This window comes from Furipterus horrens, unplaced genomic scaffold (genome assembly GCF_987537825.1).
Source record: "Furipterus horrens unplaced genomic scaffold, mFurHor1.1.pri manual_scaffold_2, whole genome shotgun sequence".
Lineage (NCBI taxonomy): Eukaryota > Metazoa > Chordata > Mammalia > Chiroptera > Furipteridae > Furipterus > Furipterus horrens.
Window position 1 is genome coordinate 66,066,542 of NW_028327172.1, and position 28,000 is coordinate 66,094,541.

The 28,000-nt window shown below is 35.3% G+C and overlaps 1 protein-coding gene across 1 annotated transcript in view; it reads right to left on the reverse strand.

Moving 5' to 3' along the window:
- The window catches only part of CNTN5 (contactin 5), a 524,441-nt gene that overhangs the window by 256,670 nt on the left and 239,771 nt on the right, over positions 1-28,000 (reverse strand). The gene's annotated exons all lie outside the window — the stretch shown is intronic.

Below are 28,000 nucleotides of genomic sequence, written 5' to 3' on the forward strand. Positions count from 1 at the left end.
TATTAGCAATCCCAGCAATGATCAACAATGTAATTTCCCACTCACAGTATAAGTGAGGCCTAGCTCACCAGCAAACTAAGCACTAACATTTCAAACATTCTTCCCTAATTTGATAAATGTAAATTGCTATCTATTTTTTTCCCTGAATAATGAGGATGAGAATTATTTTTAGGTTTATTCATGATTTTTAATTTCTTGCTTTTTTAATTACATGATCACATGCTCAACTTGCTTTTCTTTCAGAGTAATGTCTTTTTTAATTTGTATAACTTTTCTAAATATTTAGGGTAAATATTTTTCAGAGTTTTACCTTAACCATCATAATGAAAGCAAGACACCTTAACATGACACATTCAAGCACCCTCAAATAGGTTCCTGTCCATACTCAAGTTTCAGCTTAGCACACCCCAAACTTGCCCCATCACAACCTGTCCTCCAATCTCTCCCAAGCTTCTGTGCCTAGGAAACTACTGTTTCAGTCTTTGACTGAGATGGATTCTCTGTCATCTGTCTTGTGAATTCCTATTCAGACAAAGGTATATAATGTTCTCAAAAGTGTACAGGCTTTTCAGGCAACCAAGCATTGGATTTGAGTTTACAACCTCATCTTAGTTTCCATACCTAAAAAATAGGTACAACCATTACTAATAGTCCTCAGTGAGCTCAGATTAAATGGTATATGCAAAGTGGCTAAGACAGTACTTGGTTTCTGTTGAGTATTCAACAAAAGATATTATTGACATCCCCAGACCCCAGACCCCATGACCCGTTACCCCACCCGCAGCTGTCCATGAGATGACAGGATGTATCAGACTGAAACCATGTCCTGTTTTGATCAGCCTATTGCACCCATAGCTGCCTAAAGGCCAGATGGCTGATAAGGCTCACAAAAAGTCCCCCTCTTCACTCTCCCCCTATAAAAGAAACTCCTCCTCCCCTAGAAAGACAGAGTCCTGACCACCCATGGCGGGTCTCCCTGCTTGCTGATTTCCCCAATAAACCTCTGCTTCTCAGCTCACTGCATCTTAGTGGTCATCTGAAAAACTCTGTTCTTACAATTATATGTGACTCTTTGTTCTGGAACCTCCTCCTCCAGCATTTGACTATACTATGATGCCTGAAAATTACTCATTTAAACATAACATTTTCTGCTTTGTCTCTCATAGTTTCCTATTTGTGTTTTTTTTTTCCTCTTTTTGTTTTGTTTTAATATGGGAGAAGCAGATAGTTTGACCATTTCCAGTTCTATTTGGCAAAACAAAATATAAAATACATTCTGTGACTTTGTAAAGAGTTTTACATATTCTATTTACTTTATACTTTCCATGTTTATATTATCTGCTACAATTAAAAGTCTCTGTAACCTCTTCCAGGTATGTTAGAGGAAATCATCATTAGTCTATCAAAGTTGCTAAGTGTGTGTGCGTCAAGGGTTCCTTACGGCACAAACATCATTCAAGTAGAAATTTCTCCCCCAATGAAGAGGGTCATCTAATACTAGCTTCCAGGTGTCTTGTAGCATCTGCAAGCACTACTAGATAGAATATAAGTAATTAAAATAGACTCTACTCTTCAACTCCTCACTGGCTGGAGTTAACTAGAATTTATAGGCTTATGGTTGCTCCTTCCAAAGGTGAGTGAGTTCACAGATGAAACATGCAGCACCAAGTGTGGAACAGTGTTATTAAAAATGAGATTTCAAAGTACAAGGAAATAGGTACATCAAACTTCTACTCATGGAGGCAAGGTTAGAGAGCTATAAATACTTGAAATACTTTTTTTCTGGTTTTAACAGGAAAAAATGTAATGTGTTCACATTCCCATTACGAGGTTGTCAGAGCAAAATTAGTACATGATACGCTGCAAGATGCAGATTGTTCAGAATCTACCGATGCATAAAATCAGAAATAGGCAGAATGCTAGCATCAGGAAGAATGCTGGCAAACATTCATTTGCAACTACTGAAGAGTCAATAAAAATATTAATATCTTTTGCCAAATTTTTCTCTAACTTTAAGTAAAGGGAATGTACTAATGCTAATTATGCTTTACTTACTGATTTCAAGAGCTTTATTAACATTTCAAAGATATTTCACTTTAAAAATAATACATTGATTCAAATATTGTACAGTGTATATGTTGAATATGAGTTGAAGGGATCTCACATCTTCAAATTCATTTAATCAGAAGGTAGACCTGGAAGTCCAAGTGCATTATTTTAGAGACAAGGGGACTGACATCTAGAAAGGTGAAGTAAATTAAGGAGGTTGTAGGGAAATTTTTATATTAGGTAAGAGTAAAATGACCTTTAAATTTAAGGATTTGATTATTCTGTCTTGTAGGAAATCACGCAGCTAGTTAGACAGAACCCCTGTCTCTCAATTAATCACATTCTGCCTGGTCTAATGTTGAGAACACTGGTAACATAGAAGGGAGAAAAGTCATATGCTATGACCCAGGATCACTAATGCTAATTAAAAATATCTCCTGAGTGAATAATTTTATCTCTTAAGATATATAAAATGTATAATAAAACATATATTTTAGTAGTATCTGTTTTTTAAAATATTTTCTATTAATGATCAGATTCTTTAAAAAAATAATTTGTTTGTTTATTTATTTATTTTTAGAGAGAAGAGAAAGGAGAGAGGAAGAGAAACATCACTGTGTGTTTGCCTCTCATTTGCGTCCCCAACTGGGGACCTGACATGCAACCTAGTCATGTGCCCTGACTGGGAATTGAACCAGCAATGCTTGGTTCGCAGGCTGACACTCAATCTACTGAGCTACAGCAGCCAAGAATGATCAAATTCTTGCTAAATCCTAAATTTTTCTCTTCTTCAGTTTTTGACCTTTTTTTTTTTTTTTTTTTTTTTTTTTTTTACTACGTTTGGCACTGTTTTACTTCTTTTCTTCCTTAAACTTTCTTTTTGTGAACTATGGAAAACTACATTTTCAGGATTTTCTCTCACTTCTCTTATTTCATAGTCCCTGTTTTCTTTGTGTTCCTTCATTTTCCCTCCTATCAAAATGTAGTAGCTGTTGTCCAAACTTTTCTACACCTTGGGGCCTATGTGCATCACAGCTAGAATACTGTGTTTATTTAAAGGTAAGGGACCCCAAGGTGTTTTTCTGTCAGTGTTTTCCACTAACCTTTCATAAATGTTACTTATTAGGCTCCTCTTTACTCATATATACTAATATGCCAACCTGACATAGCCTAGCTTAGTTTCAATCACCTTCAAGGATCAGGGCTGTTCACACCTATTTGTTCTCATCCCATATTCTACTCATGTGGAAGTCCTTACTGTTACAGGAACACACCGTGCCATTTCCATTTCATGTAATAGATTGTGTTATGTCCCTTATCTGAAATGTCTTCTTTTCTTCTGCCAGACTAAGTCCTACCTCTTGTTCCAGCAGTGGTTAAAATTCTACATCTTCCATAGCATCTTTCTGATTACTTGCAGATATCTGATCAGTGTTGCCATAAGAAAAGTACTGAATCCATCTTATTCGTAAATTAGACTCTAAATATAAGTTGCAAGTTCAGATTAAGCAAATTAAAGAGATTAGCAAGCCAGTAGCTAGACTTTCCCCCTTCTTACTTACAAGTCTTGTAATTACACCTGTTGCCAAGTTCCAGGGAAGACACAGGGTGCTCTGGAGATACAAAAACTATCACACACATAACACCAACACCAACCAAGAGAAAGTCTAAAATATTCTTCTTATTTATATAATAGCTTCCTATGAAACTGTATATTAGTCTAAAACATATAACCTTCCAAAACTGAATCAAGAAGAAGTAGAAAGTCTCAACAGACCAATAACAAAGAAGGAAATTGAAACAGTAATCCAAAATCTCCCTGCACACAAAAACCCTGGACCGGATGGCTTCACAGATGAATTTTACAAAACATTTAGGGAAGAACTAACTCCTACCCTCCTCAAACTATCCCAGAAAATACAAGAAGAGGGAAAAATCCCAAACTCTTTCTATGAAGCCAGTATTACCTTAATCCCAAAACCAGGTCAAGACACAGCAAAGAAAGAAAACTACAGGCCAATATCACTGATGAATATAGATGCTAAAATCCTCAATAAAATTTTGGCAAACAGGATCCAACAATACATCAAAAAGATCATACACCATGATCAAGTGGGATTCATCCCAGGGATGCAAGGATGGTTTAATATTCACAAATCAATAAATATAATACATCACCTAAACAAAATGAAAGACAAAAATCACATGATCATATCTATAGATGCAGAAAAAGCATTTGATAAAGTACAACACCCATTTATGTTGAAAACACTCAGCAAAATGGGAATAGAGGGAGCATACCTTAACATCATTAAGGCTATATATGAGAAGTCTGAAGCCAACATCATACTCAATGGACAAAACTGAAAGCATTCCCCCTGAAATCAGGAACTAGACAAGGCTGTCCACTCTCCCCACTTCTATTCAACATAGTGTTGGAAATCCTAGCCACAGCAATCAGACAAGACAAAGAAATAAAAGGCATCCAAATTGGGAAAGAAGAAGTAAAACTATCACTATTTGCAGACAACATGATAGTATACCTAGAAAACCCTATAAAATCCACTAAAAGACTACTTGATATAATAAGTGGATTTGGCAAAATAGCAGGGTACAAAATAAATATACAGAAATCTAAGGCATTTCTGTACACCAACAATAAAATCTCAGAGGCAGAAGCAAAAAAAGAAAATACCATTTACTATAGCAACAAGAAAAATAAAGTACCTAGGAATAAACTTAACCAAAGAGATAAAAGACTTGTACACTGAAAATTATGCAACATTGAAGAAAGAAATTAAGGAAGATACAAATAAATGGAGGCAAATAGCATGTTCTTGGATGGGAAGAATCAACATCATCAAAATGGCCATACTACCCAAAGCAATTTACAAATTCAATGCAATCCCTATTAAAATACCAATGACATATTTCACTGACCTAGAACAAATCCTCCAAAAATTCATATGGAACCAAAAAAGACCCTGAATAGCAAAAGCAATCTTGAAACAGAAGAACACAGCAGGAGGAATCACGATACCAGACATTAAACAATACTACAAAGCCACTGTGATCAAAACAGTCTGGTACTGGCATAAGAACAGACATATAGATCAGTGGAACAGAACTGAAAGCCCAGAAATAAACCCAGGCCTCTATGGTCAACTAATCTTTGATAAAGGAGGAAGGAACATAAAATGGAGTGAGAAGAGCCTCTTTAACAAATGGTGTTGGGAGAATTGGACAGGGACGTGCAAAAAAATGAAACTAGACCACCAACTTACACCACACACGAGAATAAACTCAAGATGGATTAAAGACTTAAATGTAAGCCGTGATACCATAAAAGTCCTAGAGGAAAAAATAGGCAGGAAAATTTCAGATATCTCACGTAACAATATCTTCACGGATACATCTCCCAAGGCAAGAGAAATAAAGGAAAAAATAAACAAATGGGACTACATCAAACTAAAAATTTCTGCTCATCAAAAGAAAACATCAGCAAGATGAAAAGGAAACCAACCATATGGGAAAACATATTTGCCAATGACATCACAGACAGGGGACTGATCTCCAAAATATATAAAGAGCTTATACAATTCAACATCAAGAAAACAAACAACCCAATTAAAAAATGGGCAAAGGACCTGAACAAACACTTCTCCGAAGAGGACATACAGAAGGTCCATAGGCACATGAAAAAATGCTCAACATCATTGTCCATCAGAGAGATGCAAGTAAAAACCACAATGAGATACCACCTTACACCTATCGGAATGGCCATCATCAACAAATCAACAAACAACAAGTGCTGGTGAGGATGTGGAGAAACGGGAACCCTACTGCACTGTTGGTGGGAATGCAGACTGGTGCAGCCACAATGGAAAACAGTATGGAATTACCTCAAAAAACTAAAAATGGAACTGCCATTTGAACCAGTGATTCCACTGCTAGGATTATACCCGAAAAATCCTGAAACCCTAATTCAAGAGAACTTATGCACCCCTATGTTCATAGCAGCACTGTTTACAATAGCTAAGTGATGGAAACAGCCTAAGTGCCCATCTGTAGATGAGTGGATCAAAAAACTGTGGTACATCTACACAATGGAATACTATGTAGCAGAGAGAAAGAAGGAACTCCTGCCATTTGCGACAACATGGATGGAACTAGAGAGAATTATGCTTAGTGAAATAAGCCAGGCAAAGAAAGAAAAATACCATATGATATCACCCAATACAGGAAACTAAAGAGCAACACAAACAAACGAACTAAATAGGCAAAGACTAGAATAGTAGTCAGTAGGGGGGAGGAGAGAGGGAGAGAAGGGGGATAAGTAAGGGAAGGGTCTAGTCAAGGAATGTATATGAATGACTCATGGACATGGACAACGGGGAGGGATACAATTGTGGGAGAAGGGATGGGCTGGGAGTGGGGAACAATGGGAGAAAAATGGGACAACTGTAATTGAATAACCAAAAAATAAAATTAAAAAAAAAAGAAACTGTATATTAGTCTAGATTCATTAATTTAATTAACTAATCATGAAATAAACTAAGGTTGGTTGAGTTAAATTTACCATGTGCTAAGTAGAGCAATAGCAAATAGTCTACAGATGCTACTCTCAAGGCATTTACAGAGTAGTAGAGGAAAAAGATAAATAATGAAGCATTTAGTGATAATATAAAAAGATGGGCGATATGGTAGAGGTGTGCTCAGCATCAACTGAAAAGAGAGAGGTTTGGTCACAGAAAACCTTCCAGAGGGGTGAGGTCCAAGAAGAGTCCTGTTTTGTGCTCAGTATTCTACTGGACACTGGAGGCCAGAACAGGTGCTGAGAAGCGCAAATGGAAAACACAAGACCTCAGACAAAACCACTTCATATCCCAGCACAGAATTTATATAGTACTGGGTTAGAAACAATATTATTGGAACTATTTTCCTAACTTTAGAACCCACAGCCAATCAAAAATCAGCAAATTAGAAATGGAGCTGTTTTGTTTGCGGCAGGAGTTACGCTGAGATAAAATATAAAAATGTATGAAAAAAATAACTGGAGCAAAAGGGGTGGAGGCTATTTTGCAGTGGAAAAGAAAATCCTCACATTGCAGTAGGCCATGAGAAAATACTTTGTTCAAAATAAATGAACAAACAAAACAAACAGAAAAAACAAAAATTCATAGATACAGAGAACAAATTGATAGTTTCCAGAGAGCAGGAAGTTTGGGATAGATGCATGAAAAGGTGACGGAATTAAGAACTACAAATTGTCAATTATAAAAATAGTCACAGGGATGTAAATTACAGCATAGTAAATAATATTGTAGTAACTATGTACAGTGTTAGATGGGTACTAGACTTATTGGGGCAATCACTTAATAATTTATGTAAATGTTTAATCACTATGTTGTACACCTGAAACTAATATAATACTGTGTGTCAACTATATTTGAAAAATAAAAAATAATTTAAAGAGAAAACAAACCAAAAAAATAAACACAAAAAATAGTTTGTTCACTAACTCATTCAGCAAAAACAACGATAAAAGTTACTAACTGAAAGCTAGATGTGGAGGATTATGTTAAATAAAGGAGAAAAGAGATAAAATACACAAAGTCAGATAATCAGAAAACTTGTGATAAGTGTTCTGAATAAAATATAGGCCAAGTATCCTGGGAGCACGGGGGAGGTAGTGATTAATTCTGTAGGTGGGGAAACATCACAAAATAGGTAATTGGAAACTGTAAATTGAATGATTTTAGTAGAGAGAAAAAAAAAAAAGTAAAGACCATTACAGACACAGAGAGAGAGAGAGTAAGCAGAAACCAGAAAGAATAAACTTTCAGAAACATTAAAATACATGGAATATTTGAAGAATGGCAACGTAGACTGACGTATTTATCTCCTTATGGCATACAGTGCTTTATAAAATACCTTAAACCCTTTGAAACAAAGCAGGCTATACCAACAAACCAACTAGTTAAATATAAGCAAGCATACTAGTGGAGGGTGTGGATAGTTGGATAGGCTGATCTTATGCTACTAGCTACTTAGTCACTTAGATTAAGTGTCAAGGATGATTTTAATGTACTGAAAAGAATAACAAATTAGGAGTTAGGAAATCCTAATGCTTGTCTGGGGTGACCAATCATTCCAGTGTGCTTGGAATGTGGGATTTTCAGTTCTATGACTGGCACAGTCCTGGGCAAACCAGGATAGTTGGTTACCTTAGCTCTGACATTAATTTATCAGCCATTTAACTCTCTAGGCCTCACTGTTCTTTGTGTTTTTCTTTTAAAAAAATTATAATCAAATAATTAAAAATTTTTTTCTGTAGAAATTCTTCCAGGTCTATGATAAATTATGTACAAAACTTGCATCAAATATTCCCCCCTTTTAAACTTAATTTTATTTTTTACTGTATTTTTTTCCATTACCGTTTATCCCTTCTATACCCTCTTCCACTTCTCCACCCCACAATCAATCTCCCTCTCTGCTAGGTCCCTCCATCATTCCTTTGTGCAGTGACTCTGCAGTTCCTCCCACTTCTCTATTCCCCACTCTGAACCTGGACTGCTTCTATGACTTGCTTTGACCAGTAGAATGCAACATTCTGAGGCCGGGCTTTAAGAAACCTTGCAAGACTTTTATTCATTCTCTTAAAACCCTACCTACAACTCAATTGACGAGCCTAGCTAATCTGCTAGGAAATAGAATATGGGGCCAGAGTTAAGTCAGCCCAGCTGTGCTGGACAGGTGAGATAGATGTGAAGAGAGATGCATAAAAAACCAATTAAGATCAGGAACACTTCTAACCCTGCCTGTCGCGGACTGCCAGCAAATGTCACAACTCAGCAGAATAACTACAGTGCTGTCCCCCCAAACTTCTGAGCAATACTAAATGATTATCATTTGAAATCACTGAGTGTAGGGGTAGTTTGTTGTGCAGCAACAGACAGACCTAAAAATTAATTTCTAAATTCAAGGTAAAGGGGGTGCCAACACTAATCTGATCTAAAGTAGATGGTATTCCAGTAGGGAAAACTGTAGGGACAAGGTTTCACACTAATGTTTCTTAAAATAAGTCTAAAACACCAAGGAACAGATAAATAAACACAACACAGCACAATACAAGAAGCTGTTGGGAATATGGGTATCCTAATCAGAAAAGAGCTCCCTTGCCTGAAAAGATCATATTCTTAGGATCCTAACATTATTCATATTTTTAAAGTATTCCACAAGTTGGGGGTAATGATTGATAGTTATATTTATATACTACAAATAACCACTACTTCTTATGTCATCTCTGAACATTAAAAATTATGACTAATATGTCACAACCTCTTTGTTTATAATAGCTATAATTCATACTGAGACGTCCCTGGCTGATTGGACACAGGCTTTAAACTCCTGCAGTGGTCTGTGTAGGCTTAACCAGTCAAGCAAATGGGCTGGAAAAGGAATACGCAGTCCACTGAGAGAAGATGACTTTTGGCTCATAGAGCTAACCTATGACCTAGCTCATCATCAGAGAATGTTGGTAATTGTGAAAAAGGGACACATGGAAGATTTTTTAAAATTTTCCCCAGTTAAATTTCTTTGCCAATGCTTAACACTGTCCTTTGATACTCTCTCACAATTTCAATTGATTTGCTGTTGAAGAAAACTGCATGAGAATAACTGAGTATAATTTTGCCTTCAGTACGGAACGTGCATTCTGTCTCAGAACGTGAGAAATGAATAGCTGTTTTTAATAATGTCACTTGTGACAATGCATGGATTTCTCAATCCCTAAAAATTTAAGTAAGACTACATTTATTATTTCTAAACAACTTTTTGTTTCAAGATTTCTAAATGATTTCCCAATGAATGTTAAATCTAGACATCATCTGTCATTCCCTATCCTATCCTCTTCGTTTTGATCTCAGTGGTACCAAAATTTGATTTATCTTATCACATTATTCATTTGCCTGTCATTCAAGCTTTTTTGATTTCTACTCCTTTTAGTCACTTGCCAGGAATAGCCTCTCTTATTCTGTGTTTTCTTCTTTTCTTATTTCTTTTTCGAACTAATATTCCTTCATACAGGCATAATGACAACCTGCATCCAGAAAACCTCTCCTTTTTAATTCTAACCTCCCTTTATTCTCACGGAAAATAAACCTGATTCTCATTATGTAAGGGCAGTATGGCATGCTGGGAAAAAGAGCTGGAATTTAGGAGAGACAAGAGACAGAATTTGAACAAATCATTTTGCTTCTCTTATCTTCAGTTTCATTATATATAAAATGAAGAAGCTGGACTGAATGATATCTAAGATTTCTTTCATCTTGAAGAGCATTTGCTTCCTGAATATATGAAAGATTGTTGAGGGGTTACATTCCATTAAAATTGCACAGGTATTTCTTGCCCCAGAGCGGCTTTGGACAAAGAGAATTTATACAGTATTTAATGGTTAAGAAAAATAATATACTATGCTTTATTGTTTTCCCTGTTAAAATCTGTTGACTCTTATTTCTTTAACGAATGTAGCCTGATATTGAAAAAAAACAAATGAAGAGCAGAGGCTTAGGGAAAGCTGGGTTTCTGTGCTGAGGAAACAGCCTGTTCTCTGGCCACTGTGTTTACTTTAGAGGCTTGAAGACGCTTCCCCATCATTTGTGGGGCTTCTTTATTTACCTTTAAGTAAGCATGAGACTTTACTTTCTCCCTTCTCTCTCCATTGGTTTCATGACAAAAAGGAGTTACATGAAAAGTGATGGGGAATTATTGCTCTGGGACACCAGTGAAAATTTTAGAGCAGGCTAAGAGACTGATAGAAAATTACTTTCTAGGTAATTTTACATGGTAAGATAATACAGTCCACATTTTAGTATAGGCGAACTTGGAAACTGGATGTAAGTCAAAAGGCTGAGATAGTCCAAGAATGACATAATAGTCAGTATTTATAGGTTTCTGTAATCAAGAAGGCCTAGAAGAGAGACATCAGTCAAGGAAGAATATTATTTCAAACCTGTGGATGGTAGAAAAATGGTGGTAATTGTGGCAGAGCTCCAGGTAGGAGGGAGATCAGGTTTCAAAGGATGTGAAGGGCATGTCTACACATTTGGCAATGTGAAGGGCTCCAAGGGAAAGGACCCCTGGATGGAGGTGTGTATCAATCACTCTGGAGATACACGGTGTTCAACATGAGCTGCATGGTGTGCTGTACTAAACGGACTGAACCCATCATCTCTTCTCATTCTTGCAAAATCCTTGATATGGATATGATTACCCTTCCTTTCTTGTAACTGCAGAAAATGTAAAGATTAAATAAGTTGCTTGGGACCAGACAGCAAGCAAATAGTCTAGTGACTAGACTGGCCAAAAGTTTTGCAGGGATCAGTGCAAAATAAGATCACGTCTCGAGACTGTTGTTCAAAAAAAATCATTTGAAATTTCATTTTGGTGAGTGTAAAACAACAAAGCAAATGTGAAACCCTTCTGAGCATGGTGCTCTGCGCGGCTGCACACGCGGAATGCCCATGAAGCCAGTTACGTCCACAATAATTAGTCCCACCCGACAGAGCTCACAGCTGGTATCCTGTGCCTCTCCCTCATATTTGGGTTCCTGTTGAATGGGGAGCAGAATCGTTCCAATGAAACTTTGAAAATATTATGATGGGAAGATAAAGATATTTATAAAAAATTTGCTAAAAAATATTTGAAACATACTACCTGAAGAAATGTTTAAATACATCACCAAAGGCACACATGTGGATAAAAGCTGACTGAAATATTTTCTGCAATTGTTTTCTTTCACAAGCTTGAGAAGACATTAGAAATACAGACTGGCAGCTTATATATAAACCCGGTTTGAGCCTAAATTTGAGACTAAATTATTAAATGGGGGACATAGGTGCTGAAAATATAGTATCACATTTGTTATTCCACTTCAAACATCATCTCACACTTTAATATTCAAACAGAACCTCTTAAGATCAGCGATTTAAAAAGAGACAAATTTGAAGTTAACTATAAAGAATGAATCCATGCATATTACAGATATATTTGAACCTGCAGCATACACATTAACTGTGGTGCTTAAGAAGTTGTCTTTCATCATGCACATCTAAACACCAGGAAGGTAAATAAGGGTTTGTACTAAATTGTTCCAACACATTATAAATTCTTAATCAATAAAAAACAATTATAGCAAGATTTCTAGACATTTTCATCCAAAACAAAGTCTGGGTTATTGTTGGAGACTCAGCGTAAATTAAGGCACTGTGATTGCAGAAAGAAACATCTGATAGTACATATTTAGTTTCTAAATTGAAATTCTGCTTTTTACCTCATATGCTCTTAGTTTATTAATGCTTCATGGAATATCCTTTTCTAATAAGCAAAGTGGAGGAAGCCTGCTACAATACAGATGTTTTGCTAAGATATTTAAATCACTGAAATGAAAGTGTTTAGTATTTGTTTGCATTGACTAATAATATTCAATACATTTGCTGAAAGGAATGATGAAGAGTCCTCCCTCTCTCCCTCCTCCTCCCTCTCTCTGTGGCTCTCTCTCTGGTGTGGGTCATGGGGAAGCTGAAGGTAAGGGGTATCACGTAGAAGAGAGGTGCGAGGGGACCAGAACACCACACCACCTCTCCTCCCGCCTAACACACACCTTTACTCCAGTGATTGGGAGAATAACATCATGATTTAAACATTTTATAAAATTTTATAAACAATATTTAAGCCTGAAACTGCTTAAAAATAGATTTACTTTTAAAAATCAAGGATAGTGAAAAAATAACAGGTTTACAAATGTCGCTTGAAGCCCCTGGCTAGGTAGCTCGGATGGTTAGAGCATTTTCCCAGCATGCCAAGGTTGCCATTGATCTCCGGTCAGAGCATAAGTTAACTGATTATTCGTGCAGCACGTGTGAGAGGGGCAGACAGATTGGATTAAAGTCATGTGTTCAATATGATTATGAGTGGAGTGTGCCTAGTGATCCAGTGGCAGTCAGGGGAGAAGGAAGAAGACACACAATGAGATGCAGAGGTGGAGAGAAAAGAAAGATCCAGTCAAGGTAGGAGCACTCAGGAGTTCAGCTGCGAATCATAGCTAATCAAGTTTCTGGATCTGTCTGATCCGGGGCAACTATCCAGTTTTGTCTCTTGGAGACCTACCTCCCCTACCATATTTTTTTATTTTTTTTATTTTAAGTCTTTTTACCTGAGAGGTTCCTGATTCTTTCATTGCCAGATGTAACCATACAATTAATTCTCATTATTTGAGAAAGCCTAGGTATGTCTGGTTTTATGAAAACAAAGGTCCTGACACAAGTTATAAATAAACTGCATAATTGGAGTTAACTGGTATAGAGCAGGAGTGTGAAGCTGTTCAGTTCGCTCTGTTTGAGGGGAAATGCCAATCCTGAATTGCTGTTTCTTAAACCTGCCTAAGAATCTCCTGTTCACTAATAAAAATTATAGATCATGGGGACCCAGCCTAGTTGCAATGCATCAGAATTTGCAGGGAAAATCATCTGTTATTCTGTGTCCCAATAAAATCCATGTATAACTCTTATGACTACACTGGTTTTGTAAAAATTGCTGAGCAATGATCAGGGGTTCATGATTGTGCCCCTAATTCAAGTTACAGTTGTAGAGACTGCAGGAAGAGCTAGAAAACCCAGACTTGTTTTATTGTCTCTACTTTCATAAATGGCATCCATTAAAGAGAGGTGTGCTCTGAGAAACCTACATCTTCCTGAGATGATCAATGACACAAGCCACAGCCTGGAAGGCCCCAGGGGGAAAGACAGGGCTGCCCACAGCTAGGCCCAGTCTGTGTGGGCTGAGCTCGGGGAGGAATGGCCCATTTCTATCATCCTGTGAATCCCCGTGGGTTCTGGGTAAACCTTGCAGTGCTGATCAAGGGCTCAACTCAGGGATGGCCATTGGGGGAGAAGGAGTTAGATACTGCCTATCACTGCTGAAGTGGCCCGTATACATATACATGACCTGTGAACTGAAGCAGGAGGATGGAACTTAGCCTTTTCCTTCAAACATAACCATGTAGATTAAAAATGCCACATGATATAAGAAGCCAAGGTGAGTAGGGCTCCCGAGAAACCCAGAAATGATGCCATTTACAGCCTATATGTTAAGGTTCACATCTTGTTTGTTTTATTTTAAGTAACAGGTCCCTTGACCAACTCAATAGAAAGGAGGATGGAAATTACTGCGTTAAAACATGATACACAGGTAAATGGACATACACTAGCTCCTATGCCCCCTCCTCCCAACCCATACTTGCACACACAGAGAAGGATCCCAAACAATTTTAAGCATTGATCTCAGTATGGGGGAAGAGCAGAGTTCTATTCCACACACGTGATTTAAACAGATATAACAGCTCTAATGTGGTATGCCACCTTCTAAATTTTTTAAACAATTTTATAATAGTGTTTACAACTAGATAGGGACAGTTTGGAGAGCAAAGCTATATCAAAGGGTTTAGTTAAAATGATTTATTTGTGGGTTTTAAATAGCATTAAGTGGTTTGTGAAAAGTATTCTGATTTGCGCTTAATATGGACGGTGCTTAAAAGTCTGGGCACCGGAAAGGTACATCGCTAGAGACACATTCAGCAGGAAAGCATAGGCCTTAAATACAGCTGGCTGTTTGCTGCCAAGACTGCCTTTTGAATATTAGCATGTAAACCACCCACAGAGGCTTTGCCAACGCTTCCCTGAGTAAATGAGGTAGGGAGGAGGAAGCTCACACCTCACAGCTGCAACTTTTGACTTAGCGATAGTCCTGAAAACTGGGTTGACCAGAGAATTGGATGTTAAACTAGCATAAAAGAAGGTATCTTGGAAATCCCATGCCCCTTGGCTAGTTTTCTCACATAAACAAAGGAAGCTGACCCTACGTCTGCTTCCAGGTTTCTGATTCAGTTCCATGCTATTTTATTTAACCATATAAGAGAGAAGCATCAGATATTTATGTGAATAATACAAGACTAGTCGTAATACTATCCTTTTCTTTATTAGAACATCTTTCTTCAAAGAAATTCAAAGAAATCCTCTTCTCTAATACTCACAATATTCTTAATAATTTATCTTGAACTGTTATCTTCACTCATATTTGGGAGGCTGTCAGGGAGACATAAAAAGTAGGAGTTGCAGAGGATTTGGGCACATGCGTTGTTCCAATAGATTTATTTAAAAGTACTTGTTAGTTTCTACTATGTGAAGAGCTACATCTACACCCTGGGGTTACTGAATAAGACATAAACAAGACCCCTGACTCCCAGAGATTCTATTCTAGGGAGAGAAACAGATAGCAAATGAGTAAATAGAAATAAACATTTCAGAGTGTGGTAAGTGGTTGAAATGTGGGTTTTATTACAGACAGAGAATTAAGAGCGCCTCTGAGGAGGTAATCCAGGACATAGAGATCTACTGACAGAAGGAGACAATCATGTTATGCTCTGGGCAAGCTGAGGAACTAGGAGGTGCCTTGCCCTGAGGCAGGAATTAGTCTAGTAAGTGCACAGAACAGGGAGACAGATTGAGGAGACACTGGACCATTCTGAGGAAGGGGAGCAGGGAGATTAGGAGAAAAAAGAAGTAGCAGTCAATTGGTACAGGATCTCGGGTGTCATGCATGGTGTGGAGTCTACCTTTACTCTAAATAGAGGAGGAAGCCATTGGAAAGCTTCAACAAGTAAACTGACATAATTCAAGATACGTTTTAAAAGAAACCTCCGGCTGCTAAATAGAGAATGCTACACACAGACAAGGGTGGATGGAAGAAGCCAGTTCGGAGACTCTGAGAAAGGATCGGCTAAAAAATGAAGTATGGATTATGGGGGTAGCTGGGGGAAATAACACTGCTTTGAGCAGTTCAAAGATCTTATTTCCGTGGGAAAGAAAAGAGCAGATGCTGCACACAATAGGTGACTATAAATAAATGAAGGATGAACTAAATGAATCAGATTTTACCTCTTTTTTAAAGATGAGATTCAAAGATAAAATGTGGTCCCCTCTCTCCCAGGGACTGAGGACCATGTCTTGCCTGCATTAACATGCTCTAATGATGCTAAGCGTGAGGTGGATGGTTGCCATTTACTGAGCATCTCCCCCATGCTAGGCACTGACACTGCAATACACAAAATTTTAGCATCTCACAAAAATCCTTTAAGTTAGTTATCATTGGTCTCACCTTACAAATGGAAAAAATTGAAGCTTAGAAAGATAGTTAGGCAAATTCAGTGTGTGAGAGACACCATTTCTTTATTAAGTGCTTAAGAGCATGAACTGGGGCCGGATTTCCTAGGTGTGAAGCTTGTCATACCCACTTACTGTGTGACTGAGGTCAAATTATTTCACACTTCCACAGTCGATTTCTTTTGTCTGTAATATAGGAATAATTGAAAACCAATTTTGTGGGATTGACTGATGTGTAATGCTTTAAGACATTCTTGGCCTGATGTAAACCCATAATAAATGTTATCAATTATTATTATTATTGTTCAAATCACACAACTAGTAAATGATGATGTTCACTTCTATTTAGTTTTTTACAATTATCATTGATTATATCAACAAGTAATAAAAAATTGAGGTCCAACCTAATATCTTACAAATAAAGAGGTAATTTTTCAAGTTCATGGACTTACTGATAACTATGTGAAAAAGGAGGCCAAAGATTTCCTAAACACTATGTCAACTCTTAGGTTTTTTAAAAGTGAATTTTAAAGTTTATAGGTCAACCAGTATCTTATAATAGATGTTAAAAACTTCAAAATACACATATATCAAGTAATTTATTCCACTGGAGGGATCAGTGGTATAGAAAACAAAATTATAGATAAGTCATAAATATTCTATATATTTTTCTAGAAAAGCACAAACAATCCCATAATCAGATCTATACTCAGATATTCTCACACTGTCTACCCTTATTCCATATATACTCATTTGTACACACACATACATGCCTCACAGCACATTGAAAACACCTTTAAAAGTAAAACATCTTTGAAATATTAAGTAATACAGCTTGGCACACAATGGGTGTTTATTAAATAGTATTTATCATTATTATTCATTATCTCACCTCCAAAGACAATGTCAGTGTGCACAGTAAGGACAGTACAAAAAGTCTTTGCATTGCTATGAAAAAATTCAAAACCCAAGTCACTTGTCTCTGTAATTGCTTTGTATAGAATCTAAAAAAGTTTCTTTCAAAAAGCCTTTGAGAACATGACACTTAAAATGCTTCTCTGGCATCAGAAAAGGGAAATGAGCAAGTAGCTTGTAGAATACTGGGCCTTAGGTATAATATACAAGGGTGGGCACAAGTAGCTTTACAGTTGTGAGCACACAAAACAGTTTATTATTGTATTCTTGTTTATTAGTTATTGTCTTATTTATATTATAATTATAAACCTATCTCTGCTTACTCCTGTAGTTTAGGAGACTTTATTCATGTATAAATTTAACCATATATTTTAACTAAATGTAGATTTTATTTTTCATCATTTTTTAATATTAATCTATTACAGTTGTCCTAATTTCCCCTCCTTTGCCCTCCTTTGCCCATCCCCACTCCTTCCCCAATTCCCACACTGTTGTTCATGTCCATGGGTCATTAATACATGTTCTTTGACTAGTCCCTTCTGCTTCTTTCCACCCTTATCCTCCTCACCCCACCCCTCTGGTCACTGTCAGTCTGTTCTATTATTTTAGAACATTACTAATTACAGAAGCATGCAATTTGTCCCTCCCTGAACAATTTCAAGGCTTCCCATTTGAGATATAGCAGGTAAAGACATGGCTACAACTGATAAAAGCTACAGGAACTGTCAATAAGGAAGAACATCACCCCACTAAATTTATGGCTTAAAAAGGCAGAAACCACCTCCAACCAACATGATGACTAATTTCACCTAATGGTAACCCCTAGCTCCATTATATGGTCATTGTAATATATTAGCATTCTAAACAGCACACGCCACCCAACATGAATGGAAATGAAATGCCCATAAGGACACAAAATGCAAGTTATGCAGTATCTTTTTTTAGATTCTATTTTCTATTTACAAATAATTTGTTTAAAATTTGAATATCTATGCTCTTGAGAGTCCTTGGTTTGTATTTTTACTTCTAATACTACCCTGTTAGATTTCGTTAGTAAAGTTATTTTCCTTCTTTTTGATACTATGAAATAGCTTTCTAAGATTAAAATCATTGTTCTTTATTTGTTTGGTAGGAATTTCTAGTAAAATCATCTAGGCCTAGAGTTGCATCTGTGTGTGTGTGTGTGTTTGTATGTGTAGGTTTTTAACTATTACTATAATAGTGGACAATAGTGGACTATTTGGAATTTCTGATTATTCTTGAGTCACTCTGGGAAATTATGTTTTATTTATCCACTTTATATAACTATTCAACTTTGTAGACATTCAATTATTCTTCGTTTTCTCTTATTACTTTTAAGTTTGCAGAATTTGTACTTATATTTCCATTTTTCTCTTAATATTTTTGATGTTTTCTCTCATGTTCTTGATCATTAGATGTGCCAGTTTTCTTAGTTTTTTAAAAGGAGTGATAGTTAGAACTTTGGATTTATCTCTGTGCAGTCAAGCCTCTCTGTTAATGACAATCTTTATTTGCAGCGCTCCCCAGCTCCACCTCAGACATTAAGCATTAGATTCTTGTAGGAGTGCCAGCCAGTTTAGATCCTTCCCATGAGTAGTTCACGTTAGAGTTTGTCCTCCTGTGAGAATCTAATGTCACTGCTGATCGGACAGAAGGTGGAGCTCAGGTGGTAATGCAACTGAAGGAGAGAGGCTGTAAGAGCAATAGAAGTCTGCTCGCTGTTCACCTCTTCCAGTGCCTAATAAGCATGTCGCCTGGCTGGGGGTTGAGACTCATTTCTTAGAACAGTGTGAATACCCTTATTAATGTTTTAAGTTTTTTTTTTTTTTTATTATTTTTAGTTGTGTTAGATTAAAGGGTTTTATTGTTTTATATGGTAGCTTTTATTTACTTGTAGCTACATATTGATACTTCCATTACTTTTCATTCTTCGTTGTACTTCAAGTGCCTGGGTTCACTTCCTGTTAAGAACCACCTTAACTAACTTCTTACATTGAACTATTCAGGCCACCCAGGTGGTATTAGTTAAGGCTGCTGTCCTATAGTTAACAAAACCTAAGTAAAAGATTTTCCCTCTTCATTCAGAACAAAGGCATGAGACAGATAATTTTCCTCACTGTTTTCAGAGTGGGTTGACTTAAAGCTAGTTCACTTTTATGTTCCATAGGTAGCTGTTCATGGGTGAGGTCTTATAGGAGCCATGCTCTGCATTTTGTATTCCTCATAAGCCCATGGACATGTAAAAGCTGATACTCAATGTCAGTAAATGCCCATGAGGTGAAAGCCAGCCTTGGTGCATTACTTTACCTACAGAGTAAGATCAGGTCCTGGCTATAGCATCTTCTCCTGATTTTCTTGCCAGCTCATTGATAAAATAAAGGCATTAATAATATTTATTTATATGTTTTATTTTTAAATCATCAGTTTAATTTTTTTCTTTTGGGAAGATTAGGGAAATATTAGTAGATGCCCCCAAATAGATGTGAATTGACCTTTCAAAGACTACTGTTTGACTACTAAATTAAGCATAAACTCAATCTGTCTTTCCAAGTCCTCCTCAATTTGTCCTCAGCTATTCTATCTCTCCAGCTTATTTTCATTTCTATTCCTAATATATACCATAGTCAAATAATAGTATTTACTTTTCACTAAAGTGTCCTGGGTACATAACTAAGCTTTTGCAAATTCTGAATTCACCATCTAAAATACACTCCATCTCTATGTGTCAAAATCTTATTTAAGAACCATTTCAAATTGAAGTTCATACAAGTTTTCCTTCTTCTTTCATCTGGATTTCATTTTCTCATTTTCTTAACTCTCAAAATTTTTTATACACTGTAATAAACCAAGAAATGTTTGAGATCCAAAGAGAACTGGACTCTGTCTGGCTCTGTAACTTGTTATGTGTGTGAGCTTAGGCAATCTCTCTGTGACCCAATTACTTTATTTAAAACATGGATAATTACATATTCCTTGCAATACTACGTTTTTTGAGGATTAATATATACATATATAAAATAGCCAGTGTTCAAAAAAGGGTAGTTATTATTACTATTATCTTAATTATCCTGTTAATAATACACAATAGCTATTAACTATCCTGTGTGAAAAATCCTATTTTATTATTACCTTAAATATCCTGTGTTATAGTTATCTATGTATTAGTTTTATTGTCATTTGGACAGTGCCTCCTTGGGGTATGGGATTCTCTTTTTCTTATCTTGTTATGAACTGACATAGTGTCTTACATACATTGCATAGTGAATAAAGATTTAATTTTAATAAAATGACTTTAACTGAAAAGAACAGTATCTTTACCATATAACACTAGGAAAAGAAGAAGTGGAGCTACTATTTATAACTGGAGAGAAAAACAAAAATAAATCAGTACCCTGAAACCTCCAGATACAACTAACTAAAATAGCAATCAACTTAAAATGTATTTATCTATCATCTACTGATTTCCTATCTAGTTTTCAATGAATAACTCTGTTATTCAAGCAAAGAGAAACAAACATACTAATGGTAAACTTTGTTTCAGTGATCTGTAGTGGAAATGATTTGCAGGTTGTTTTCCATTGTTGTCAAGGTTGTCATTCTGTCTATGCCCTAATTTGTAACCAGTCATCCAATTCCCATAATGACTAAACCACAGTTAAATTAGGTCGTGATTTATGCAAAACTAAAAAGAAGCAACTATATAACTCTTCATCACAAAATACTTTTTCCTAAACATCTGCAGAATCTTCTCTTTTCACTATTTTATATTTGCAGAAGATTCACTTGCGAAGGTAGTGGGGTCATCCATAGCATATACTTAGATGCTTGAATTCCCCAGTATTTTTGATGTTGTTTGTATTAAGGACAAACAAAGCTGAAAGTTGTAGTCTGGGGGGCTTTTGGAAAAGAAAAACCTTTAAGGAATTAATGGCTTGTTCAAGTTGTGCTATGTGAAGAGCATAACCAGGCAACTTGTGCAGCAATTTATAGTAACTGGGGTAAATGAACCATAGTTAGAAGTAGAATTTATTAACTGTTTGCTAAGCTGATAATTAGCTAGTGATGTAAAGCACAAACTGGAATTGTTCATAGCACAACAGGGCCAGAATTTTTTTTGTTGTCACTTACAGCTTAAAGTAACAGACTCCCTTAGTGTTATCTCCCCTGGGAGTTGAGACCTGTTTTGTTATATCCACCAATTAAGTAAAAAAAAAGTAGAAACAAGAGACAAACTCGTGGTGAGATCAGGACAAAAAAACATTTTAAGACCTTTGAACAGGAATATTGAGATCTTTTTGTGACCTTAAACTTGGAAAATAATAGGAACAAATATTTTGATTTTTTTTACATGAATGTCTTCTGTGTTTAAATGATGCCATTAAATTGAAGATTTGTGATTGTTGTTATATTACCTAAATATTGTTGAAAATAACTTATTGGAAAATGTGAGAATTAATATATTTTTTGATTCCCATTCAACTAGTTGGCATGTTATGAACACATTGTCACTCAATAAATTTGGATTATTTCTTGCCTGACAGAGATCAAGTTTAAAATTATTAAATACTCCTCAAAAAGTATACAATGGCAACAATATGAAAAGCACAGTCCTGAAGCATCATAATAATCCATCTTTGGGATTATTTTGTCTATAACATTTGTTGATCAAAGTGTCACTGAAAAAAATCAAGCGTTTCTTATATTTGGATTGTCAACCAATACTGATGTAGTCTATTTTACCATAAAGTAAGATGAAAAAGACAAAAGTAAAGGCAACATTAAATTTTGGCCACTGTGTCACTTAGTTTTCAGTTTGGACCCAGGATTTTTTTTTTGGAAGGAAAATTAGATTCAAATTAAATTCTTTATTTCTGATCATATTTGAGGGGTATATATGTATGTGTTAGTGCACATATGTACATGTGTGAGAGAAAACTGCCTATGAAGCCGCATGCAGTTTTTGGGTATAGACTGGGAAGCTGAATCTTTTTCAGAAACATCATAGACTCTAAAAAGGAATTTCATCACCATTCTCCATAGAGACTGAAATGCAACATCATTGGTAAACAATTTGAGTGTTAAGATGATCATTGAATCATTGACTACCACCAGACTTGGCTTTTTAAAGCTCAGCTTTGTGATGGATGACCTCGAACAAGTCACTTAATCCCTCTGAGTTTACATGTTAACATTTGTAAATCAGAGATGACAATATCTAAATCATAAAGTTGTGAATTGGCACATACTGAGAACTAAATTGAAACTAAGAAGTCCACTTAAATCATTCATGTAATTTCCTACTAACTACAGCTTCTTGGTAATTGTACATGCTTGAGAATTTCCAATGGTGAGAAAGCATGACGAAAGAGTTCATTTCTTTGAGTTAGTATTTCAAATGCTACTGAGATTGAGCAGCATGCTACAGGAAGTAGAGAAGAGAAAGGAGGAAAGTTTGAGTAAAGGTTACAAGATTAGAATGTGAACATATTTTGGGAAATTGTGAATGTTCAGTGTAGTATGAAGTTAGCATACTAGTACTTTGGAAGGTTTTATGGGTGGGGGAGGACAAAATATTTGTTGATTACTACCCTCTCATCATTATAAGTAGGTAGAGGTAATTGGTTCCTGGAAAATTTGAAGTAATTTGTATTCCCTCTTTTTCTAGAAGCAGTATATAGAATTGTATAATTTATAGAAACTGTGGATTTCACTATTCTCTTCTATGTTACTATTTATTTACATTATAAACCTTGGCACTGATGTCTTCTTTCATCTCACTGCTGGATTCAAAATCTGAAAACTTGTTTTGGATTAAGGGTGAAGGAGGAAGAGTTCTTATTACCCTAAAGAGCGGCTTCCATGTAGTAGAGAAATTCAAGCCGACCTTTGTAGTAAGGCCTTATTTCTGACATTAGTAAGTATAGGCATAAAGTAGAGGTTAGTGGAAGATTCTTCCTACTGGCTTCTTATTTTCAGTTAGATGTGTTTACAGATCTAGGCTTAAGCGAACTATTGACAATTTCTTAATTGAGCCTAGTTTTATTTGAAGGGGTGATTTCTCCTAAAGACCAAGTATTTATTTATTTATATTCATTAACATAAACTGCTGCTATGACTTTGCTTTTTTTTTTCCTGTTTTGTTTTTAGTAGCATTTTATAAGGAAGTTGGTGAAGGTTAATCAGGCAGAGCCTTGTGCAGTTAGTTTTCATTGAAACCAGGAAGTCAGCATCCTAACCCCACCAGACCAATGTAAGCATTTCCTCCTCATCTCTTAAGCTAGGTGGACCTATGGAATGGCAAGCCACCATCCCAGAGTGATAACACATCGGATATTGTAAGCAGTTCATAGGTATTAAATCTTATGTAGTCAGCTATCATAATAACTAATGTCATTTTGATCATTTTATTTCCTTTGAAAGCACAGATTTTAATTTACAAAGGAAGTCAAGAGATATATGAATGTTCATTTTCCCTCATTACAGTTTCTTAGGTACTGAAAAAACCAAGATACCTAGGGTCTACATTGTTTTATGTTCTTAATATGTAAAAGACATTGTCACAGAGGAAGCAACAAAACAGCTTGTTCATTAGCAAGCACAGCATGTAGGTGGAAACAAACGGACAGAAACAAGACCCTAATTATACCCATGAATTCCCCCTCTTCCTTAGAAAAAAGAAAGAAGACCTGGTTTTCCCCTTAGTAACAGTGTCCTTCAGGACTTACACTATGAATATATATTTTTCCATATGCCTGTGAGTCAGTCTGTGAGCCTGATCATTGTTGCCTAATGAACGCAACATGAATTCCCACTAGAAGTCAACTAATGGATACTTAAAGTACAATTTTCTATGCGTGTTAAATGAGTAAGTGGAAAACTTTGCCGTTCTGAAGCTCCTTTGGTGAGCAGGGAAATATTACAAGGGATTCTGGACAAGTCTTTGTTTAGATTACAGTCTCATAAAGAAAAAATTATGCTATAGTACTGTGCTTCTCTATAAGATAATTTTTATTTTTTTGGATGCAGGATTTCTTTAGCACCCATTTGATTATACGTAGTCCATTACCTCTGTAACAGGTACTCTCCTCTGCCTAGAACTGAAAACTGGCACTTCAGCTAGTTTGAAATTTCAATAATTGTAAATAATTTTTAAACATACATGTCATATTCTATGGAGTTTAGTAACAGCATGTACATGTGCAGATAGAATAAAAAATGATCTCTGCCTTTACCAAAAACTATGTGCTTTTCATTTTAGCCAAGATTGTCTTTGTCCACTTTGTACAGGAAATTATACATGAAATAATGAAGGCTTAATATTTGTGCACTGCTGGAGTGTTTCTGGGTGATTATATTTTAACAAAAGTTAATAGCCAAGTAATGGAAATAATGAGCTGAAGTGAAAATCCAATGAGAATATGAGTTTGATGAGCAGAACACTCTGAATGAAAGTATACTACAGGAGAAAATTCCGATGGAACATTTCACGCCTTAGTACTCTTGGATTGTATTAGTTTTACTATTAAAATGGACATGATTGGTAAAGGAACCTAAATGGATATCTGCCAGTGATCTTTAAAAGTGATAGGGCAAAACCTGGATAGTCCTTCAAAGGAAAAGGAGAGAAGAAGAAAAAAAGTAAAAATTGTCTTTAAAAGGTTTCTTCTTTATTTCTGTTAACTCCTATTTGCAAATTGCCTATAATGCTAATCATGGAACAAATAAATATTCAGCCTGCTAGTACAGAGACTATCTCAAAGATACTGAACTAGGGGTAGGTAAGGTTGGTGAGAATGGCCATGCCAGGAATAGATGATGAGAAGTGGAGGTTTGGTGCTTTGATGGACAAAGAATGTCAATGTAGGGACATAGATTTATGAATGACAAAGTCATCACACTAAGAACCTAAAAGATTCATTTAATCCCAGATAATAACTTAAATCTTAAGTACCCCTCTCCTTTATTACTGAAGAAAAAAAGGGGAGTGGTAATAATTTCCAGAACTATTGATAAAAATTGATGCCAGTATTCAGCAATTCAAATGTTCAAATGATACCATCATCATCACTACCACCACTATCAGCAGCAGCAGTAGTATCATTATCATTCAAGTAACATTCATCGAACATTTATTATATGACACACATCACCCAGTGTGTTTTATATACAACGTTCCATTCACGTCTCACACCCAATGATGTTACTCTTTTGGAAACCAGTTTTACAAATTAGGAAATAAGTAAAGTATCTTGTTGAGATCTCATAATCTGTAGGATAAGCAGGGCAACAGAGTCCTATTATACACTGGGTTATACTGTTACCCACAATGTTAAAGTGCTTTGTAAAGTATAAATGCCATACACTTTAAACAGTCATCATCGTTATTAATATGATTTATTCTTAGAGCAGCAGTTCATATTGAAAATTCTGTTATATAAACAACTCATTCTATAATATAAACAGCAAACAACTACAAATAATTCACAAGCTCTAATATAATCTATTTTCTTATGTACTTTAGATGTATTATTTAGGGCCAAATAAATAAAATATTTTGTAGTATATAAGCAGAAAACTTATTTGCTAATCAATTTTTTTCCTGAAAGTCATATTATGTTCTAGTTATTAGTTATTGGTTTTAAACTTTAGAATAATGATTTATTTATTTAGTAAAACAGATACACATACACAAAAAGTTGTGTTTTGAAGACCCCCCTCAAAAACAAACAAACAGAACAAAACTTGAAAGATTAAACCAAAATTTGACAGAAAAGGATAAGCCATGAGTTATTTGGCACTCTGTTGATAAAACAAATGATTTAATATTAACCTCCAGTTGTTATAACTTTGCATTTACAGTTTAGAGTTAAATTGCAGTTAACTCTAGATTCAAATTTAGTTTTGAGTTGTTGGTGTGTTTTCAGATTATTAGATAATATTTTCTTGGAATTTAAATATTTCATTATATTTTATGCCATTGCTCCTAATATAATTATGCTTTGAAATGCTATATCTCTTACATTTAAATATTTCCATTACTACACATTGTTACTTTAACTCTTTTCCCCAAATATAATACTAGCCTTTATTTGCCCATATAGGGCACTGTGATTTTCTGTTTTAATCCTTAATTTGGAATGAACCCTTCAAAACTTTTAAAATTATGAAAAATGCACAAGGCTAATTCATTTAAGTTTTTTTTCTAGTTGCTTCTGTTTGGATGAATGAAGAACATATTGAATGCAGCTCACATAAATGGTAAATATACTTATTTTACAATAAGTTGTGATTTAAATCTCTAGCCTTAATGTGAAATATATATGCAAATTTTCAAAGCTTTAATAGTTTTCTAATAACTCCATTTCTACTTAAATTATGTTTACAACTCTTATCAAATAGTTGGTGGACTTTCCATTAGCGAGAAGTGATCTAAAGTTTCTGTAAGAATACAAATTGCCATATTGAGATCCTACTATAAAGAATGTAGGATACATACATTTGAAATTTTAATTTTCAAGTTTCCATTCATATTTTTATGTGCATTTTTCCAAACTTCTATGTGTCTATGCATATATTCTCACTCTGCTTTATGAAATCCATTCTATTGTTATTTACATCTTAGTCCCCTTATTTTAATACTTGACTTTTCACTAGTTTTTATATCCAATTAAACTGTATTCTTCCTGAAACCTGGGGTTGCCAATTATGATAACAAATCATACAGCAGTAAAAAACTATAGTTTGCAATTGCTCCTGTTGAGTTTAAGTGTAAAAATGCGCTTTACCTCTGGACTTACTAAATTAAATCTTTTTACAAACTTAAACATATAAGAGTAGACAAAATGCTAATCATATGTGTCCACATTATTTTTCTACTTGAATAAACAAAAACATAAACATTTCACCTTTCAGGTTCCTCACTGAGTAGCACTTTGATTGGAAGTATTGACATCTGGAAAAACGGAGTGACCTAAGTTTGAGGCCAGTGTATTTGTCTTACTAACCCGGGGGGGTTACCAGTGAGGAGAAAATGGATCAAGAAAATTGGAAAAATCACAACTTTGTTTTCAACTTCTGAAAAAAAAAAGTTTATTATGCTCATAATATTGTTCCCCTCAATATATTCACTTTGACAAAAGAGATGCCACGTAACCTTTTAAACTCACAGTGAGATGTCTATGAAGAGTTGATGAGGAGTATTCTTTGATGAACTGAAATAAATGGGATAAGGCTCATGTGACACCCACAAGCCAATATTTCAAATGGAACAGCTTGCACTGATATTACATAAATATATATACATATATGTAGTCTATATTCTATATATATTCTATATTATATATATAGAATACAAATATTTAGAAAAAATGATAACTAAGCAATGTAAATTATTTGTTTTTACAATACAGATTTTTTATTCTGCTTTAATAAGGTTTGTGCCAGTTTTGAAAATATTTTCATAAGCAACAATCCAAAAAATTTAATTCATTCATATGCAATTCAACCATATGTAACACTGGTCTTGTAGTTTGTGATATTGCCCACCACCAGGCCCTCTGCATCCCTCAAAAACATAAATTTTCTTTCAAAATGAGATACCCAATATGATCCATGTCAATCCCTGATGATACCTTTTGCAGGGAGCATAGATCCTTGGGTCCGAATTAAAATCAATTATTTTACAAATTATTTCATAAGACACAGGCAATTTAAATCAGTGTGTCTCCAACTTGAATGCAAACAAAAATATTTAAAGAAATATTTCAAAATATTCCAAAATTCCTTCAAGAATTATT